The sequence below is a fragment of the Herpailurus yagouaroundi genome, unplaced genomic scaffold (genome assembly GCF_014898765.1).
Source record: "Herpailurus yagouaroundi ecotype Mexico unplaced genomic scaffold, PumYag 166, whole genome shotgun sequence".
NCBI classification, from domain to species: Eukaryota; Metazoa; Chordata; class Mammalia; order Carnivora; family Felidae; genus Herpailurus; species Herpailurus yagouaroundi.
In genome coordinates, this window is record NW_024412407.1 from 33759669 (window position 1) to 33778325 (window position 18657).

The 18657-nt window shown below is 35.3% G+C and overlaps 1 protein-coding gene and 1 long non-coding RNA gene across 2 annotated transcripts in view; one reads left to right on the plus strand and one right to left on the minus strand.

Annotated features, from left to right (window-relative positions):
* The window catches only part of ATF7IP (activating transcription factor 7 interacting protein), a 122897-nt gene extending 120479 nt beyond the window's left edge, over positions 1-2418 (minus strand). Inside the window, exon 1 of the mRNA XM_040488855.1 lies at positions 2269-2418. The gene's annotated coding sequence lies outside the window, so the exon portion shown is untranslated. The remainder of the gene's footprint in view (positions 1-2268) is intronic.
* A 145-nt stretch (positions 2419-2563) lies between these two features.
* LOC121038893 (uncharacterized) lies at positions 2564-13178 on the plus strand. Its single transcript, XR_005794556.1, has 3 exons — positions 2564-2689; positions 3280-3351; positions 12565-13178. It is a non-coding gene; the product is annotated as an uncharacterized LOC121038893 (long non-coding RNA).
* The last annotated feature ends 5479 nt before the right edge of the window (positions 13179-18657 follow it).

Below are 18657 nucleotides of genomic sequence, written 5' to 3' on the forward strand. Positions count from 1 at the left end.
TAAAAAAAAGACAATTTTAATGGTTTATTACCTAATCACTAAGTCTTTTTCTCTAAACTAAATTTTGTGATGTTTAAAATCTACAAAACTAAAAATGACCCCAATAATTTAATATTCATTAGTCTCAATATTATATATTCTGCTTATGTCAAAATTTTGTGGCAACATAACTAAAATTTCTAAATCAAACTAAAATTTCAAAACATGCTTTTTATTCAAAGAATAACAAACAAAATAACAGACATTCAGACAATTCACTGGTCTTTGTTTTAAGTTTATAGAAGTATACTTCTCTTTCTAACAAATAGCAAAATTGTCCTACTAATAAACATTTACATTGTACACTATGTTCCTCAGTATTTTCAAGACCTCTTACAATCTTCAGCATTAACCTAAGAGGCAATCTTTTGTATTCAAATGAAAACAAACTTTAATACACAAACCAAAATATTTTACTTTTCTGGAAGTGCAAAATGTACCACTGCCCTAAAATCAAAGTTCCTTTCTTAACCTAAAACACCTACATACACACAGATACAGAAAATACAAGATACTTTCCACTCTAAACACCTGAAATTATGTATTAGGAAGTGGAGGAGGGGTGTGCTGGGGCAATCACCCAGAAGTATAAAAAGGCAGGATATTACACAACTGCCCTCTAAATATATTTCTGTGTAGAAGAGACCAGAGGGCCAGGTTTATATGAACAGCTAATTTTCTGTTGAGAAAAGAGAGTTACCTTCCCTATCACTTCATTCTATCTCATACGTGACGTCATTTTTAAAAAATCCACCAACCAAAACTATTCCTTTCAATTACATCTACTTAATGCTAACGGTGTTTGCTTTGGGCAATAAAACCGTCCCTAACCAACCATTATAAAGCAATAGGCACTTCTTCATTTGACAGATGACTGATTTAAACTTAGTCTTATATAACCAACCAAGAAACCAATTATTGTACACACAAACCACAGGTGCAATCTATGAAAAACAGTTACAAATTTTTAGTCTAGTAAGAAAAAATTTGCACAATGGTAGAATTATATCAGATTGTATAACACTTCTCCCAGTGGTGTTATATAAGATTTAAATATAGTGACACAACCATTGCAAACTAAAATAACCAGTAGCACACCTCTAACTACCTTCTTTAAGAAATGAAAATTAGGAACACGCAATTTTAAGAAATCAAACACAACTGTATTTCATACACATATACAGGGCAGTTTCTTTAAAGAATCAACTAATTTTTTCATTAATGGTTGACTTTATTTCCTCATAAAGGCCTCAGTTTAGTGAGGAGTTCTTTGCAGAATTCTTTATGAGAAAAATTTACCAAGCAAGTTTTATTTCACATATCATAACAAACCAAAGGCTAAACAAATGACCTAATTTTAAAAGTCAGAGTCACAAAAATGATCAAACTGAAGCAGTGATGGACAAGTGATCACAGACTTTAAAAATCTAAAACCCAAATGCAAGTATGATCAGAAGCACACAAACTGGTAAAATTAAAACTTCATTAACTTAGAATCAAATATTAAAAAAATAAATAACCAAGGAGATTGAGATATCTTTTTAAACAATAGTATATAGATTCTTCCAATGCCCCTTCCCCCCATATCTCCAAAACTCAAATTCTCGTTTGTACACATTCCCTCTTAACAAAACTGGTAAAAATAGGGTTAAAATGTATTTGCAAATATTCAGTTCAATTAAATGTACTGCCCCTGAGACCACCACTAGGTGCTGATCTTTATCTCCCCAAATATAAACTTGAACCCAGCAATACCCTAAAAGTGAAATTATAATCAAGAACCACAAGTGACAATCATTTTTACAGAAAATTAAGTTCACAGCTTCTCAGAAAATCGGAGAAATATAAAAGAGTTTAGAGGGTCGGTATAGGAATGCAACACAAAAGAAACGTTTTCCTTGAAAAATGTGGCAGTTTGAGGACAAGAAAATGAAACTCCTCAAGAATGAGGAAAATTAAATCTAGAACCCAAATGGCGTCCAACAAGAACATTAGATCTTGAAAATGAATATTGCGCTTGCGCAGCCACCGCCCCGCCAGCTGCACAACTGCAGCTAGAGCCCGACCCCGCAAGATCACGTGCTCCCATGCAGCGCCCGCCCGCAGCTCCGCAACCGCGCAGGCGCACACACAACTCCCGCAGCCGCCATAATGCGGTCTTGACTCTTCATAAATACAATAGTAATTTAAGAAAATGTGGTTATAACAGCCCCTAGGAGTCACATATACCTTTCGGGGCGGGAGATGAGGGAGGGGGAACCAAGTTCCTTCCTACAGAGCCGTTCCGCGCAACCGTCCTCAACGCGGCCGCTTCAGTATCGCGCGCTTCAGTCGCCGCGCCGCCGCTGCCGCCGCCGCCACCTCCGCAGATTCAAAAACAAACCCGCTTCTGCCTTGCACGCGCCGGGGCCGTTATGCAAATTAATGTAGGCGGGGCTCTGTGGTCGTACTATTGGCCACGCCCACGGTGCTAACAGCCAATAGGCTCACGGCTCAGCCGTTCCCCATGCAAATCTCCTGGTTTTTTATTTGAATGAGGGAAATTGGCCACGCCTCCTGCCTTGGAAAGGAGAAGGAAGTCTGAGGTGGTGGCGCTGCGCCTTTTAGTTGCAGTGTGAAGTGTGTTTTGAGTGGAGCTTCGCTTTACCCAGTGAGTAGCACTTTGTGAGCGCCCTCTATGAGCCTCAGCAAAGAAGGAAGGAAATAGGTTGGTGAGAGTTAAAGAGCTGAGAGAAATATTTTCAAAAAGCCTTAAGTATATTTGTTCATCATTTATATTAAAAATTCACAAAGTATACTTTAAACTGTAAGTAATGAGAGAATGGCGAAAACACATCTTTTCTTTCAGTTTTGTGCCAGAGCAAGCACTTCCAATCATACCCTTTCACCAGAAGTTGTATCCCTTATATTCAGTTTTATATTGGGAACCAATCGTTAATGAAGGCCATAGGATGTAGTGAAAAAAGTGCAACTCCTTTTGTTGGGAGATCTGGGCTCACGTCCAAGTACTCCTGCCTTCTTGCCTGTTTCTTGGAACACGTGTGTTAACACGGTTTTCTCATCTCTAAAATAGTGATAATGCCTGTGATTCAAGTCGGTTAAGAGAGATCAATGACAGGATAAATCAATGTAAAGGTGTTTTGCCAAACAAGAAGAGCCTGACAAATAGATCATAAGGTTTTGTTAACTTGTTTTGAATGTAATTTTTTGCTTAAATTAATCTACTCATTTTTTATTTAGTAATCACTGTGGTCTAGCCCGGCCTCAAGAAATCTATACTAGAGGAAGCAGAAGAGTAAACAGGAAATTTTTGTAAGTAATAAGAAATTAGTGGAGGGTGGTTAATACTTATTTTTATAATTTGGGTCTTTCAACTCAGTTGAAATACTGGGTGGCTTTTAGGAGAATCGCTTAATCCAGAGTTGGAAAATGAGTAATGCCTTCCTCGAAAAGGCAAATTGTAACATGAGAACTGATTTAGTAGATATTCTGCCTAAAAGCTGATCTTTGTTACAAAGTAATGAGGGATCATTTAAAAGGTTCTAAGTCAGGAAATAACACATTTAGATTTGTGTGGTTTTATTGCTTAGCTTTGTAAAGTATGTAACACAGAGCATAGTACATGATTCTTCAAAAAGTTACGAATAGAGGCTCAATTATAATAAATTATGTATTATAATTTATTTAGTACATAGATGCTCAGTTATAAAATACTCAACTAATTATAAATATTAATATAGACATTAAAAGTTGCACTCTATAATAAGAAAAATGGGATTGGAATAATAAAGCCCATCAGGTTTCTTTTTGTATGTTTCCTATAAACAAATAAAAAAGAATCATGTTTATAACAATTCACTCGCAATTGTCTAGACTAATGGCAAAGGGGAAAATAATTCACCATTGACTCACTAATTGATTGATTTTAATAGATATGCTCATATTCTAGACTTGCCTCCCTAAGGCTCCAACTAGATGGTTTTATTGTATTTGAATTTCCCCAAATATATTCAACCACACATTATGTAGTCTCTTCAGACATTCCACCTGCTGGTTGATCTAACCAATCATTCATTGTTTCATTCAACAAATACAGTATTAATTATGCACTCACACACTATTGTAGCCACTAAGGATGCCCAGAGGAAATGACACTGCCTCTAATGGAGAAAGAAACGTATATACAGATAAACATTACGAAATAATTACTATCATGAAATTACACACTAAATATAAAAGAAATACAGAACAAGAGAACCTAAATCTTCCTCATAGAATATAGGAAAATGTCTTGCCTGTTTCCTGTAAAAAGTGTGACCTGATTAATAATGAAGAGCTTAAAGTAGCTGTCAGAATAATACAAAAGAAAAAGAATTCAAGTTAAGTAAAACAGAAATGCAAAATATTTCTCATTCCTTATGGCACTAGGCACTGGCCAGAGTGGAAGCAGACATGAAAACCTTCTACTGTGTCAGATGTTAATCATTTAGTTGTCAGATTGTGAAGAGGTCCAGGGCTTATTTAACTGGGGACTGAGGCAGACTGGATGGTAGGAGGAGTATTCAGAGGTGGGACAGCTACTTACCAATCAGTACTAAAAGATTTCCATATTTTGTCAACCATTTGGCTTTATACAAACAGACTGAATATTCTTCTAGAAAAAAAAATGCAGGAGTAAAGCAAAATCACAGAATTTCTCAGAAAAAAAAATTCCAAAAAACAAAAAAAACTAAAATAATAAACATAAATAAATGAATTTCAGTGGTAGCAATTGAGCACCAATTGAATAGAGAAAATAGAACTTTTGAAAAACAGCATAAACTTGAAAAAGGAATAGATAAAAAGGGAAACTGAAGTTTTGAAGTATATAAAATGAGACAGTGTAATGTAACAATTACGAAAAATGGCCTTTGAAAGCATACTACCTGAACTGGAATCTTGTCTCTACTTTTTTTTTTTCTTTTAATGTTTATTTATTTATTTTGAGAGACAGAGAGACAGAGAGGGAACAGTGGAGGGAGAGAAGGAGAGAAAATCCCAAGTAGGCTCCGCACTGTCGGCACGAAGCCCGAACTGGATCTTCCCTGAGGAAAGAGATTCTTTTTGTTGACTTGATGCAGTAAAAAACTATGTTGAAGAAGTCAATATTAAAAGTTACTAAATTGGCCTATAGAATGTTGGGTAGCCTGAGAATGGGCTTCAGCCATGTAGCCATCTAGCCATGTAGCCTTGTAGCCATAAGGAAATAAATTCTATAAATAAACCAAATGATCTTGGAAGCAGATTCTTCACCAACCAAGCATTTGGATTAAAATACATCCCAGATAGGGGCGCCTGGGTGGCGCAGTCGGTTAAGCGTCCGACTTCAGCCAGGTCACGATCTCGCGGTCCCTGGGTTCGAGCCCCGCATCAGGCTCTGGGCTGATGGCTCAGAGCCTGGAGCCTGTTTTCCGATTCTGTGTCTCCCTCTCTCTCTGCCCCTCCCCCGTTCATGCTCTGTCGCTCTCTGTCCCAAAAATAAATAAAAAAAAAAAGTTGAAAAAAAAATTTAAATAAAAAATAAATAAATAAATAAAATACATCCCAGATAATACCTTGATTGTAGCCTTGTGAGACTATGAGCAAAGGAATGTAAGTCATACCCAAAATTCTGACCCACAGAAACCAAGATAATAGATGTATAATTTTTTAAGTTACTAAACTTGTAGTAATTTGTTACCTGGCAATAGAAAACTAATACAGGAAGCCATCAAGAGGTATCTAAACCATTTTCCAAGGTACATATGTGACCTAAGTGAATGAAATGGGTTCTATTAGAAGATATTTAACTGGCACTTAATAAAAAGGATAGAACCAGTACTATAATTATTCCTTGGCAAGAGGAGCCAATCTTCTGGTCCCCATATCTTAGAGGCCCCTATATGTCATAAACACACATGCACACATTTGCAAGAATGGAAGGATGCCTTTGTCACTCAGAATCTGGCACTCAGCACTACCATAATGGTAACTGTGACCTTAAAACATCTGCCCTCCTAATATTACTTGTGGCCTCAGGGGAATGCTTCTCCATATTTTTTGCTCTGTGTCCTCAAAACAAATGGCAGTTGTCAGAATACAATGAAGGTCAGAAGGTTGAGACATACACACAACCAGAGTATGTAAAGATTTGAGCAGCAAAATAAATTTAAAAAATTAATTTTTCCTTCCTCTCTGTTAGTACATATTCAATAGATTTTTGCTTAATAGTCATTTGCCAATAGTGTCAAGCCTCCATTTTCTTGCTTTTTTTTCATGTTCCAGTTTGTGGTTCTGTGGGCACTCAGAACTTATTGCAGTACTCCCAGCATTTGTACTTAGCTCCTGGAAAACTTTTTGAAATATCAAATAATCCATATTAATCTTATAATGCATACCACACATGTAGATGTTGATGTAATATAAATGAAACATGATATTCACTGTTAAATTAGCAACTAAATTACATTGAGTTCTAGAACTATAAATGATTTCATTTTAATAAGTATATTTCAATTCTGAAAAACCAATGGGTCAAAGATGAAATCAAAAGACAAAAAAATAACTTGAGACAAACAAAAATGGAAATACAGTATGCCAAAATTTATGTGATGTGGCAAAAGCAGCTCTAAGAGGAAAGTTCATAGCAATAAATGTCTACATCAAGAAACAAGTAAAATCTCAAACAACGTAACTTTATACCTCAAGAAACTCAAAACAGTTGAATAAATAAAGCCCAAAATTAAAAGAAGAAAGGAAATAGCAAAGGTCAGAGTGGAAATAAGTGAAATAGAGATTGAAAACACAATAGAAAAGATCAATGAAACCAAAAACTGGTTTTGAGGAGATAGACAAAATTGACAAACCTTTATCTAGACTCACTAAGAAAAAAAGAAAGGACTCAGATAATGTCAGAAATGAAAGAGGAGATGTTACAACTGACACCACAGAAATACAAAGTATCACAAGACACCACTATGAACAATTATACACCAAGATGTTGGAACACCTAGAAGAAATGGATAAATTCCTAGAAATATACAATCTATCAAGAATGAAGCATGAGGGAATAGAAAATCTGAACACTCTGATTACTAGTAAGGAGAATTAGTAATCAAAAGCCATCTGACAACAAAAGCCCAGAATCACATAGCTTTACTAATGAATTCTACCAAACACCTACAGATGAATCAATATCAATCAATATCAAAATCTTCCAAAAAATAGGAGGGAACACTTCCAGACTCATTTTATAAGGCTAGCATTACCTTGATAACAAAACCAGAGAAAGACACCCCAAGTAAAGAAAATTAATGGGCCAATATCCCTAATGAACATAGATGCAAAAGTCTCAGCAAAATAGGGGTGCCTGGGGGGCATAGTCAGTTGAGCGTCTGACTGTTGATCTCGGCCCAGGTCATGATCTCACGGTTCGTGAGTTTGAGCCCCGCATCAGTCTCTGTGCTGATGGTGCAGAGCCTGCTTGGGATTTTGTCTCTCCATCTCTCTGCCCCTTCCCTACTTGTGCTCTCTCTCTCTCTCTCTCTCTCAAAATAAATAAATAAACTTAATAAAAATAATTTTTTTAAGTCTCAACAAAATATTAGCAAACCAAATTCAACAATACATTAAAAAGAAAATAAACCATGATCAAGTGAAATTTATTCCTGGGATGCAAGGATGGTTTAATACCTGTAAGTCAATCAATGTAATATACCACATTAGAATGGATAAAAATCATATGATCATCTCAATAGAGGCAGAAAAAGCATTTGACAAATTCAACATCCATATATAATTAAAAAAAGAAACTCTCAGCAAAGTATGTATAGAGAAAATTTACCTCACCATAATAAAGGCCATATATGACAATCTACAGTTAACATTATCCTCAGAAGTGAACAGCTAAAAGCTTTTCTTTAAGATTGGGAACAAGGCAAAGATGCCCAGTCTAGCCACTTTTATTCAACGTAGTATTAGAAGTCCTAGCCATAACAATAAGGTAAGAAAAAGAAATAAAGTCATCCAGATCAAGAAAGAAATAAAACTGTCACTATTTGCAGATGACATAATATTATATACAGGAAACCCTGAAGACTCCTCAAAAAACTGTTAGAATAAATGAATTCAGTAAAGTTGCAGGATAAAAAATCAATATGGAAAAATATGCATTTCTATGCACTAATAACAAACTATTATAATGAGAAATTTTAAAGAATCTTATTTACAATTCCATCAAAAAGAATAAAATACCTATGAATAAATTTAACCAAGGGTGTGAGAGATTTTACACTGAAAACTGTAAGACATTGATGAAAACATAGAAGATACAAATAAATGGAAAATATTCCATGTTCATGAATTAGAAAACTTGATATCGTTAAAATGTCCAGACAACCCAAAGGAATCTATAAATAACTAGCTATCAAAATCCAATGGCACTTTTCATAGAAATACAACAAAAATCCTAAAATTTGTGTAGAACCATCAAAAAACCCAAATAGCCAAAACTATCTTGAGAAAGAAGAACAAAGCTGGAGGCATCATGCTCCCTGATTCCAAACTATAGTACAAAACTATAATAATCAAAACAATGTGGTATTGACATAAAAACAGACACATAGATCAATGGAACAGAATAGAGAGCCCAGAAATACACCCACGCATGTATGGCCAACAAATTTGTAACAAAGGAGCCAAAAATACACAATGAGGAAAGGACAGTCTCTTCAATAAATAGTGCTGGGAAATCTGGACAACTGCATGCAACAGAATAATATGGACCACTCTTATACCATACACAAAAATTAACTCAAAATGGATTAAAGACTTGAATGTGACACCTAAAACCACGAAACTACTAGAATGAAACATAAGCAGTAAGTTTCTTGATATCTGTCTTAGCGATGACTTTTTGGACAGGAAATTTCACACTTTTACAGGATTTTCCTCCAGGAATTCAACCAGGCTTTCACAAGGAAGAGTGGGGAGAATCCTGAGAAAGATTCCTTCACTGTGCTGGGTGTGAGAGGGGAACAACAGACACTGCTGAAACCCATCTTTTCTATTTCTTCTATGGAACAAAAAACACTTAAATTGAGGTGAAAAGGGCACCAAAAACTGTAGGCAAAAAGAATGCTCTACACTTGGAGGAGGAGCAGGAAGAAATGCTAGGTCTAATAATTACATTTTTAGGAGAGATAGAAGCACTTATGATGTCCATACCCCAAAATCTAAGTTTACAGTGCCTACTTACAGCTATTACTTAATCTGAACATCATAGAATACCCTCCTTCCTTACCCACCACCTCAGGCTAAAATGATTTGATTTTTAAATTTTGTTTTCAACGTTTTTATTTATTTTTGGGACAGAGAGAGACAGAGCATGAACGGGGGAGGGGCAGAGAGAGAGGGAGACACAGAATCGGAAACAGGCTCCAGGCTCTGGGCCATCAGCCCAGAGCCTGACGCGGGGCTCGAACTCACGGACCGCGAGATCGTGACCTGGCTGAAGTCGGACGCTTAACCGACTGTGCCACCCAGGCGCCCCTGATTTTTAAAATAATAGTACAATATGACTAGGACAGATACAAGAGACAGATTCTCCCTGGAGAGCAGTGCAAAGGAAGACCCATATGATCAAAATAAAAAAACACAGTAATGGAAATGAACAATGTTTAGATGAGCTCATCAGTAGACTCAACACAAGAAGCAAGGAATCAGTAAATTTGAAGATAGGTCAATAAAAATCACCCAAACTGAAATGTAAAAAGAAAAGAAGAATACATAAAAGGAAAAAACAGGACAGACTATCCAAGAGATGTGAGACAATATCAAATGACCTGATACATGTATAATTAGAATCTCAGAGGAGAAGAAAGAAAAGGCAGAATATATGAATAAGTAATAGCCAAAATTTTTCTAGAATGACTGACAAACAGTTAAGTCACAGAGCCAGGAAGCTCAGAGAACACCAAGTATAATAAATACCAAAACCCCACTCTTTAAGACATACTATATTCAGACAGTAGCAAACCAAAGACAAAAATCTTAAAAGTATCCAGAGAAAAGGAAACATTACCTATAAAGAGACAAGGCTTAGAATTATAACACATGTCTCACCAAAAAAGTATGTAAACAAGAAGACAAAGTGACATCTTTCAAGTGCTGAAAGAAGAAAACTCAACCCATAATTCAATGTCAGCAAAAGTATCCTTAAAAATGAAGATGAAATAGGGGTGCCTGGCTGGCTCAGTCAGTGGAGCATGAGACTCTTGATCTGGAGTTGTGAGTTTGAGCCCTGTATTGGGTGTAGAGATTACTTTAAAATTTTTTAAAAATTATTTTTAAAATGATGAAATAAAAATATTCTCAGACAAATCAAAACTGAAGGAATCCATTGCCAGTAAAACTACAAGCAATGTTAAAGAATATTCTTAAAGGAGAAAAAATATTATATACATCAGAAACATAGATCAAAATAAAGGAATGAAGAGTGTCAATAATAGAATAAATGAAGATAAAATAAAATGTTTTAATTGCTGTAAAAGATAATTTAGTGTTTTAAAGCAAAAGGCCATTCTACCATTCCATTAGGACAGTTATTTTTAGATGATGAGGACATGGTAAGACTAGTGAATTTTATGAGATAAGCATATCACCACACTTCATTTACTGTTAAATGAATTTTTTGGTGGGAAAAAATATATTCCAAAAGAATTTTGGAATATTATACATTCCAAAGAATTTTGGAATATTATACATTCCAAAGAATTTTGGAATATTATACATTCCAAAGAATTTTGGAATATTATGAGTAAAGCATTCTATAAATCTACCGGTTGTGGTGGTTTGAGCTGAAGCATCATGGGCAGGAAAAGGAAATATGCTTCCAAAGTAAGTCTCTTCCAGTGAGAATGAAGTGTACCCTTCGAGTGATGGAATTGATCTAATGTAATCAACCTGCTACCAAAGTTGACTTATCCTCCATGGAATGGTCCTAAATCAAGGGTTCATTTTTGGTGTGTACTATTCTAGCTTTATTTCATTGCAGTGGTTTTAGTCAGTGAAGATCATGTTGCTAAGTCCATGCATAACTTCCATTCCTGCCCACATGACCACTTTTGCTTCTGTGTAGTTGTTGCTTCTGTGGGTCCAAATCAAGTATTTGTTTCTCATCATCAAGTCTGGCAGATAGGAGGACAAGGTGGAGGTGAAGTAAAGGAGAATAAGGACAATCTAGAGCTTGCCACGCTCTTTGTTCATCACCACATCTGACTAGGATGGCCCTCAGAGTAATGGCCAATGCTTTACTTCAGCCTTGTGAAATACATTCAAATCATAAAAAAGAGAGCTGTATTTTAAAATATTTTGGTAGGATGTTTGAGTAATACACAAGATAAAGAAAAATCCTCCGAGTTTTAGTTGGTTATTGGGTTAAGAGAGTGCATATGCCATGGGTGGATATTTAGTGGATAGGTGAAGGATGGAGATACAACATGGTATATTTGAAGAAGCAAAAATCACATTGACATCAGACTTCTCCTCTGTTATATTAAATACCAACTACTTAATGAAGCAATATCGTCAGAGTTTTGAGGGATAAAGGATGTGACATTAGAATCTATGTTTAAATTGTCTTTCATGTAGAAAAGTAACAAATTTATTCTTAGATACTCAAAGGTTTGGAAAATATATGACTTATCTACCCTTAAAGAAATGCTACTATTAGCTTTAGATGTACTTACCTAAGAGATTAACCAAAATTAATACTCCAGAATTAGGAAGTTTAGATGTTAATTTAAAAGACTTATTTAAAAGAATTGTTGGGGGCTCCTGGGTGGCTCAGTTGGTTAAGCATCTGACTCTCAATTTCACCTCAGGCCATGATCTCACAGTTCATGAGTTTGAGCCCTGCATTGGGCTCTGTGCTGACAGTGTGGAGCCTGCTTGGGATTCCCTCTCTCTCCTTCTCTCTCTGCCCCTCCCCTGCTCTCTCTCTCTCCCTCTCTTTCTTTCTCTCTCTCTCTCTCAAAATAAATAAATAAACTTAAAAAATAAATAAATAAAAGAATTTTTGATAGACCTGAGTCCCAATGAGAATTATAAGAATAGTAATTCAAGAAGCCACATCAAATTGACATTACCACACTAATCAACTTGCAAGAATGCAAAAGTAGAGATGCCTCCTTACCACTGGAATTTAGACAAATTTTAAAAACAAACAGTCTCATTATGAATATGATTTTCCTTTAGGATTTGGCAGGAAATGTTTCTTGATAGTAACTTCACCCTCAATCAAAGTATATACTTAATTTCAGATTTTCAATTAAATAATGAAACAATTATAACCTATATAGTCCCAGAACAACTTCATAAGAAAATACATTAAAATAATGATGTTGCTTTATTAAAATGACAGTATTTTGATTGATTTTTGTCTCTTTTTATTTGGAATTATTTTTTAGGTTGTCTTTAATAAACAGATTATAAATTTGTTAATTGCAGGACTTCTGCTTCCAAGTGAGATGTGGTTGGTCTCACAATGCCTGATCTCAAAGTCCTGCTAGAGGAATAGGTATGTTATACATACAGCAGAGAACTCCAAATATCACCCTCAAGAAGTTTGAAATCTGAGGTGAACTAAAACTGACATTGAAATCCAAATCCAACAGAGCATAATGCCTGATTGGCTCAGATTCATTGTCTCTTATTCCAACTTCCTAACAGTGGAAAAGATATGCACTCCCTGGGACAAAATATTTCAGTTCCCATAAGCTTTTGGATATACAATGCTCAACATACAATAAAAAATATATATATACAATACATACAAATATGAAGAAAAATGTAACTTGCAATCAAGAGAAAATACAGCCATTAGAAGCAGACCCACAGAGTGACCCAGATGTTGGAATCAGCAGACAAGGACTTTTAAATTAGTATTATGAATGTGTTAAGGAAAGCTCAGGAAAAGATATATGAAACATGAAAATATATAGAACTTAAACAATAAAGCTGTATCTGTAAAAAAGAGCAAATAGGACTGGGTCAGTTGGTAGAGTATTTGACTCTTGATTTCAGGGTTATGAGTTTAAACCCCGTTGGGCATAGAGCTCACTAAAATAATAATAATAATGATAATAATAATAAAATAATAAAAAAGAGCAAATAGATATTCTGGACTTGAGAGATACAATAGCCAAAATTAAGAATTCATTGTATAGGTTTAACAGCTAACTGGACATAGGAAAAAGGATCAGTAAATTTGAAGAAAAGTCAATATATATTATCCAAACTGAAGCACAGGGAAAAGAACAAGAAAAAAGAGATGGGAAGGTGCGAGGCATACAGAGCCATTGAGAGAATTTTGGAAACTTCTTTGCCATTTTCTCTTCAAATGTTTCTTCTGCCACATACTCTTTCTCCGCTCCTTCTGGAACACCATTAGGATGCATGTAAGACTTTTTCACTGACTAACATTTCTTTCATTCTCTTTTTTTGTATTTTTCATTTCTCTTATGCTGTTTTCTGTAGTTTCTCTGTTCCCCCAGGAATAGTTTTCTAGATAAATTCTGGAATATCAACTTCTTGCTTTGTATCCAGAAATAGAAAATTCCCTCAGCACAAAAGCATCAATAGAGGATCATTATGTACAGTAAAATACTCTATCATGTTCTTTAGATGTTGCAAAATACCTAAGATAAGAACAATAGAAAGCTGTTTTAAGCAGAAGAGTGATAAGATCAGATGTACAGTTTAATATTAATATTACTATTTGTAACACCTAATGAAATAATAAATTCAGGGATAATAATCACTGGCTGCTAAACCCATTAGCTCAGTTGTTCCCCAACTTCTTGCTTTCAGGAATGCTTCACATTTTCAAAATTATTGAGGATGAAGAGATTTTCTGTAAGGGGCTTATACCTCTGAATATCATATTAGAAATTAAAACTGAAAAGAATTTAGAACAAAAATGTCATCTAACCTCTGAAAATTTCTGCTATACACTTGTGAAAAAATGTAAATAATATCTATTACTATTTTGAAGTCTTTTTGGCCTTGCAGACTCTCTGGAAGAATTTCAGAGATTCCCAGGGGTCATGTTTGAAAGCTATGGCATTAGCTTGGGAAACTTGATGATGAATGGGTTAGGCTAACAACATACCTGAACTCAAAATAAATCTTGTCCACACAAAAAGAAAGTCAATTATTTGATTCATGATGCAATACAATATGAAGTATGCAACAACATCTCTTGAAATGTTCTTGCCAAAGGAAAATGAACTTCAATCTAGTCAAATCTCTACATTTAACAAGTTACAGGAAATACAAGGAATAAAAGAACATGTCTGCAATTAGCAAAACCCATAATAAAAATCATAATGCAAGATAAATAAAACGGCTTTTTTAAATTTATTTTTAATTTTTTTTAACATTTATTTATTTTTGAGACAGAGAGAGAGAGAGAGCATGAACAGGGGAGGGTCAGAGAAAGAGGGAGACACAGAATCCAAAATGGGCTCCAGGCTCTGAGCTGTCAGCACAGAGCCCAACGCGGGGCTCGAACCCACGGACTGCGAGATCATGACCTGAGCTGAAGTCAGACACTCAACCAACTGAGCCACCCAGGCGCCCCTGAACTATAGTTTCTGAGTTTCTGATTATATTACATTATTTTCATTTGGTTAACTAAGACTCTTAATTATAAATTATTTTTTTACAGTCTTTTAGAATGTTACTGCATAGATTTAGATCCAGATTTAGCCATATTAGCTTTTTAAAAAATGTTTTTTTAATTAAGAAGAATCAGAACTTTTTTTTCCCTTTGACACTTTGAAGTCAAGTGCTTCAGTTATAACAGTTACTAAAGATTTAAATAACTGTCAAAGCCAGATGCCTGTCTTTTATATTTGCATAAAGTAATTTTCAGTTTTTGCAATAATTGTCATGATAGTTTAGTTTAGATATTGTCTCACTTTTTTATTAATTAAAATTTAATATGAAGAGGGGGAGTTGGTGCAGCTACTATGAAAAACAGTATGGAGGTTCCTCAAAAAATTAGAAATCGAACTACCATATGATCCAGGAATTCCACTTCTAGGTATTTATACAAAGAAAACAAAAGCACTAACTCAAAAAGGCATAAGCACCCCATGTTCATTGCCACATTATTTACAGTAGCCAAGACATGGAAACAACCTGAGTATTCATTAGTGGATGAATGGATAAAGAAAATGTGTTGTGTATATACAGTGAAATATTATTCAACCTTAAAAAAGGAATGAAATTATGTCATTTGTAACAACATAGATGGACCTTGAGGGCATTATACTAAGTGAAATAAGTTACATAGAGAAAGATAAATACTGTATAATCTCACTTATATATAGTGTCTTGAAAAATCAACTTGCAGATATAAAGAAGCAGATAGATAATTGCCAGAGGTGAGGGCTAGAGGGTGGGAAAGATTGATTAAGGGGGGAGTCAAGAAGTACAAACATCCAGTTATATAATAAATAAGTCATGGGCATATAATGCATAGATGACATGGTGACTGTAGTTAATAGGACTATAAAACCTATTTGAAAGTCTGTACATCTCTATGGTCTTTAAAGTTCTCATCACAAGAAAAATAATTTTTGTAACTACATATAGTGACAGATGCTATCTAGACTTTTGATCATTTTGCAATATATGTGAATATTGATTTATTATGCTGTACACCTGAAAATTGTATAATGCTTATGTTAATTAAGCCTCAATTGAAAAAATAAAAATAGACATTCCATCTGAAAGGAGTGACACGGGAAAACTTGAATAGTGACTTAACATTTGTTGATACAAAGACATGATATTATGCCTGATTTTAGATAATCTGGTGGAGTAAGAAAAGGGGGGGGAATATACAAGACAAAAATGGCCATGATAATTTTTGAAGTTTGGTGATGAAATCCATGGGAGTTCATTAGACTGTTTTTCCCATTCTCCCTACTTTAGTATATGTTTAAGATTTTCCATGATAATATGTAAAAACAATCAAGATTAAGGATTTTGATAAAGTAATTATAAAATAAATATAAGAAAACAAAGAATATCTAAAAAGAGCTAAGTCAATTTTGAAAAACAATAGCAAAGAAAGGAGACAGCCTTCCCAGATATTAAGATATACTACACAAAGTAATAAAAACAGTGCTGTACTGACACACAGGAACAGACTGGTACATCCAAAGTTCAAAATAAAGAGCCCAGAAACAGATCCTTGTATAAAAGAGAAATTAGTGTATAATAAAGATTGCATCATGACTCAACTGGTGGAGGAAGGGTGGAGATTTAAATATATATTTTTTATGAAAATGACTCATTATAAAGATAGGAAGAGTTGAATCAGCATCTGTGTCATTACAAATACAGTATGATATCACATTTATATGTATAATCTATAAAAGAAAAACTCATAAAAACAGGGTAGAATGGTGTTTACCATAGGTTGGGGAGTGGGGAAGTGGGGTGTTGGGTAAAGGGTACAAACTTTCAGTTAGAAGATGAATAAGTTTGGGGGATTTAATGTATAGCATTTTGATTATGGTTAACAATACTGTATTATATACTTGAAAGTTGCTAAGTGTGTAGATCTTAAATGTTCTCATCACTAAAAAAAGAAATGGAAATTATGTCACATGATAGAAGTTTTAGGTAATACTATGGTAGTAATTATTTTGGGACATATAAGTGAACTGAATCAACACACTGTATACCTTAAACTTAAGCAGTTTAACTCTCGAGATAATTAAAATATTTAACTGTATAAAGCAAAACTATCAGAATAAACAAATGTTGGAGAAAGACTACATGATATTGGGGGTATTGGTGGGGAGGAAAGGATTCTTAAGAACCCAAAAAGCATACGTTTTAAAAGGAAGGAATGATGGTTTTTTTAATATCAAAATTATATGACAAAAGATACTAGAAAAATAGTTAGATCCTAGGCAGATGGATAAGGCATTTATCAAAGATTACAAGTGATAAAAGATTAGTATTTAGGCTACACAAGAAATTGGCTAAAGGATATGAACACCAAAGGAGAAATGTTCAACATCACCAGGAATCAGAAAAAATACAATTTTTTTTAAATGGGAAATCTAAATAGGCCACAATTTAGAAAACTCTAAACCCAGATGCACCAGATCCACATATGAATTCTTTTCTACACTTAAGGAAGAAATAATACCAATATTACACAAAATATTTTTTCAAAACCAGGAGAGGAAGGAACACTCTAATTCATTTTGTTAGGTCGGAATAACCTTAATACCGAAATGTGCTAAAGATACTGCAAAAAATAAAATTAAACAAATTAAACAAATTACAGTTAACTTGGTGGAGAAGTAGGGGGGACACTGAGCTTTCCTCATCCCTCAAAGCTGTATTGATGTCTAATTACTTGGAACACCCAGGAAATTGATCTGAGGACTGGCGGAAGGATCTCCACAGTGGAAGGGAGACAACCAGCAGGTGCAAGGTGCGTGGCTGTGAATTGGGGAGAGAAAAATGGTGGTGCTGTGAAGGGGAAGGAACACTTTCCATGGAGGACAAAAGGAAGAGAAAGAGAGAGGGGTTGAGAAAGTATGGCATCGAGTTAGCACAAGAGGGAAACCTCTCTGGACCACGGACTGGGAAAAAATATGTATTGAATGTCCCAGGTTTTTTTGCAAACAGCTTTTGGAGCTCAAACTCTGAGGTTTTGAAAGTGCCTGACTTTCTGTGGAGCAGAGCTGTGATGCAAACTCCTGGGGAGGAGGGAGCTGGACTTAGAGCACATAGGGTGGTATAAAGATTTCCAGGGTGCGCTAGGAGAGAACAGTCCCCTTCCTGGAGTACTTTTGGAAGACGGTTTATTGCTTCCCCAAGGACAAAAGATCCTGAAGGTGCCAGCCAAAGGCCTTTCAACAGCAGTGTAGAGAGGCTTTGCTCCAGAACAGGGGAGCCTATCCATGAAGTGGCGGGTCCTTTAAGACTTTAGGTTTTGAATCCCAGCCACACGCCAAAGAAAAAATCCAGGAGAGTTGTGGTGTAGGGCGAGCCCACTGCCCTTCCTATTCTATGAGGGCTGCCTGAACAGCAGGGGTTGAGATCGCCGGTTGGAGGATGAGAGACTGAGGTGGCACCATTATTACCCCAACACCAACACGGTGGGACTTCAGAGAGCAACACAGCAGCCCCCAAAGGAGGCAGGACCCACTTATCCCAAACCTGGCCTCCTGTGCCTGGCAACTGCTTATTTACTGGGGCAAGACTGACTCGAGCCAATTCAGCTGGCCTCTCCTCCAGACCAGCACAGACAGGCAGCACCCCCCATCCACCAACAGACAGCTCTTTTCTTTTCTTTTCTTTTTTCCCTTATCCTTTTTTTCTTTTGGAATCAGGCTTATGGTTTCTTATTTGTTTTGTTTTGTTTTGTTTTCCTTTTCTCTTTTTATTTGGATCAGGCATTTCATTCTCTTTTTTTTCCTTCTTTTTTTCTTTTCTTCTGCTTTTTTCTTTCTTTTTTTTCTTTTTTTTTTCCCTTTCTTTGTCTTTGAAATCAGCCTTACAGGT